At 43.7% G+C, this 3,829-nt stretch overlaps 1 pseudogene; it reads left to right on the top strand.

Annotated features, from left to right (window-relative positions):
- The first annotated feature begins 3,051 nt into the window (after positions 1-3,051).
- On the top strand, positions 3,052-3,823 carry LOC102248532 (annotated as a pseudogene).
- The last annotated feature ends 6 nt before the right edge of the window (positions 3,824-3,829 follow it).

Raw genomic sequence — 3,829 nt, 5'->3', positions numbered from 1 at the left:
GCCCGCTGGGCTCCCAGGAAACCGGACCCGCCCCCGGCCGCCCATTGGTGCGGCTGCCAAAGCCGGACTTCTCATTGGTGGGTCGCTTATGTCACTGAGGGTCCTGCCATCCCTCTCCTCCGAGAGGAGGGGGAGACACCTGTTCTGTGAGGGACAACTTGCTAAAGGGTCAGCGGTTCTGCGTCCTCCCTCAAGAGAGAAGGCATTCAGGCTGCAGCTGCTCAAGGGGAAAGGGATGGGAGGAATGCACCCTCCATCACACACCCGCGTCCTCCATCCCGTTGCCGTGCACATACACAAACACACATACATTAAAATCAACAAGTACGAGAACCCTGAGTTGAGCAATGCACCGAAGGCTGTGGGAATACAAGAGAGCAGAGAGAGAATCCAGGGGGGTATGGCAATAAAATCAGGGAGACAAAACTAACCTATAAATGACAATTGGAGAATATTCAAGAGTAGCTGCCATCCTGCGTAGTAACTACACATTTTAAATGCTTGTTTCTAAGGCTCTATAACCCAATAGTGGACATTTGATAACATCACCAACGATTCTGCCTTCCAAATTCATTACTGTTTCAATCCCCACTCCCTGCTCCCTTAGAGTCTGGGTGTACACACAGGCACCATTTTTAACACGTTGATCTGACTCACGCTGAGTGCAGTGTAGGTGGTGGACTCTGTGTTGGCTACCATAAGTAACAAACATGAATGCTGTGGACTGAATGTTTGAATCCTATCCCTCCCCCCCCCCCCCCCCCCCTTTCGTATGTTGAAATCCTAACCTCCAAGGTGATGGCATTTGGAGACGGGGACTTTGGGAAGTGCTTATATCCTGAGAATGGAGCCCTCATGAATGGGATGAATGCCTTTATAAAAGAGACCCCAGAGAGCAGCCTCGCTCTTTTTCTCATGTGAGGACACAGCGAAAAGATAGCTGCTTATGAAGCAGGAAGTAGCTTTTCATCAGACACTGAATCTATGGGTGCCTTGATCTTGGACTTAGCCTCAAGAACGGTGAGAAATAAATTTCTGTTTTTTACAAGCCATCCAATTTATGGTATTTTTGTATGGCAGCCCGAATGGACTGAGACAATGAGTGTGAGGGGGGAACCTGATTCCACCCTCATCAGCTGCATGTCCTGGGCAAGCTACTTAATCTCCCTGCGCCTCAGTCTCTTTAACGTTTAACGGGGAGAGTCCTGGCCTAACAATGTTGCTGTGGGGATTAGGTGAGATAATGCATACAAGTCACTTAGCACAGGTTGACAGATAGAAGGGCTCACTAAATGCAAAATGTTGTTTTAACAGAGTTCAGAATCCAGTGGCAAAATATGGTAACTGCACAAATAACTCCAACACATTTGGTGGAGGGTTAGTGAAGATATCATGACAAGTAGAATTAGTTGGGGGGATAAGATTTAGAATAGCAGAGATGGAGGGGACATGTAATCCAGGTGGACAGAAGGGTGAACCAAAGCCTGGAGCCGCAAAGTACACTGTGTTTAGAGCAGACCGGTTTGGCCGGAGCATAGGGCATGCTTATATAGCAGTGGAAGATAATGCCAACTGGTGTCAATACCAGTTGAATTGAGTTAAAGTAGTGCAAGGACTTGAATATCAGATTGGAGAGTTAGTGCTTAACCCATTTGAGTTTTGAAGAAGGGAATGATGTAAGATCTGCTTTATTTTTTCAGTTAGAGAGGGAAAGAGGCTGTAGAGAGAAGGGTTTGTTAGGAGACCACTATTATTAATAGTCTAAACATCAACAATTAGGATCTGATTTAGAGGTAATGGACAGAACTGATAAGAAAGGATAGCAGTGAAGTCACTGGGAAGATAGACTCTCTAGGGCGAGCCTATGGTGGGGGTAGGGGTAATAGGAACACCAGGCGTGGGGGCTAAAGAAGTGAGCCAAGGCCAGGTTCTTGGGAGATTGTCCATTAAAAGGTTAGTTGGTGACTTGAAGATCAGTTTTAGTATAAAGGGGGTGGGCAGAAGTCATTTTACAAGAGGTTAAGGAGTGAATGGTAAACAAAGGATGGGTACTCATTTTCAAATGTTAGGGTGGAGACAGAAAAAGACCAAGCTGTTGAATGTTTCCATTAGATGAGTTTCAGTACAGACAGGAAGAGGAAGGCAGGTCACAAGAGGTCAAGGAGGGGACAGGGGTGAAATGGAAGCTGTGGATGAAGACTGTGGACACCTCAATCCAGTTTGAAGGTTATAGGAGCTTTAAGGGTCCTTATAACAAAAGGAACGTTCTCTTTTAGCATACAGAAACCTGACATGCTTGGAGGAAAAACAAGCCAGTAAAAAGGGATTGGGGTGGAAAATGGAGGGCACAAGGTTTTGGAGTTAATGGATAAGAGATGGGATCAGGAGTCAGTGGGATGACCACCGTGTTTATCACGTGGAAGTCAGGGATGGCGCCTGTCCGGAAGGAAGACATGCAGCTGCAGAGCAAAGAATGAAGAAACGCGATGTACTGAGTTGGAACAATCTCCAAGACAAATTATTAAGTGAAAAGGGCAAAGTAAGGAGTGGTGTATATAATACATTCTGGTTAAGAAAGAAAGATAAAAATAAGAAATGACATTTACATGTGCTTGCATCTACCTAAATAAACTCTGGAATGATCCAAAGAAAGGAGGTTGGTTACATACTAGAGTGGGGTGAGAAACGAGGAGAGAGACTTTTCACTGTGTGCCATTTCATTTTCTTCTGATTTTTTAAACAGGGAGTGAAATAACTATTCAAAGCATTAAATTAAAGAAAATTACATCCTTATTATGGAATGCTATGCAGCTATTTAAAATAATGTAGAAAAAATAAAATAAGACAAAAACAAAATAATGTAGAAAATGTAGCTACTGACTTGGGAGAAAGTCCATGACATAGGAAATGTAAAAAAGCAGATTGTAGAATTAAGTATTTAAAGTATCTGGTAACCAGGAAATGGTTTCAATTTATTTCAGGTCCTTGGGAGGCATTTTAATCCTTGGAATATGTGATGTGTTTTTATTTTTAAAAAACAAAAACCTCCTTTTCTCCACCATCCTCTTCAGGCCTAAGCTCGAGCTAGTTGCCCACCTGCCTAGCATCGCTTTCACTATGGCCCTCAGCGATGCTGACGTGCAAAAGCAGATTAAGCATATGATGGCTTTTATTGAACAAGAAGCCAATGAAAAAGCAGAAGAAATAGATGCAAAAGCAGAAGAAGAGTTCAACATTGAGAAAGGTCGTCTTGTGCAAACCCAAAGACTGAAGATTATGGAATACTATGAGAAGAAAGAAAAGCAGATAGAGCAGCAGAAAAAAAATTCAGATGTCCAATATGATGAATCAAGCAAGATTCAAAGTCCTCAGAGCGAGAGATGATCTTATTACAGACCTACTAAATGAAGCAAAACAGAGACTGGGCAAGGTGGTGAAAGATACAACTAGATGCCAAGTGCTGCTGGATGGACTGGTCCTCCAGGGTTTGTACCAGTTATTGGAGCCCCAGATGATTGTTTGTTGCCGGAAACAGGATTTCCCTCTGGTAAAGGCTGCAGTGCAAAAAGCAATCCCTATGTACAAAATCGCCACCAATAGAGATGTTGATGTCCAAATTGATCAGGAGGTCTACCTACCTGAGGAGATAGCTGGTGGAGTTGAGATCTATAATGGGGATTGTAAAATAAAAGTTTCCAATACCCTAGAAAGCCGACTGGATCTCATAGCTCAGCAGATGATGCCAGAAGTACGAGGAGCCTTGTTTGGTGCAAATGCCAACGGGAAGTTTTTGGACTAAGCCTTTGGGAGGTGGAATTCATGCACTGCT

The sequence above is a fragment of the Myotis brandtii genome, unplaced genomic scaffold (genome assembly GCF_000412655.1).
Source record: "Myotis brandtii unplaced genomic scaffold, ASM41265v1 scaffold280, whole genome shotgun sequence".
Classification (NCBI taxonomy): domain Eukaryota; kingdom Metazoa; phylum Chordata; class Mammalia; order Chiroptera; family Vespertilionidae; genus Myotis; species Myotis brandtii.
Note: the sequence above shows the minus strand (reverse complement) of the source record. Positions and strands in the feature narration are given on the sequence as shown.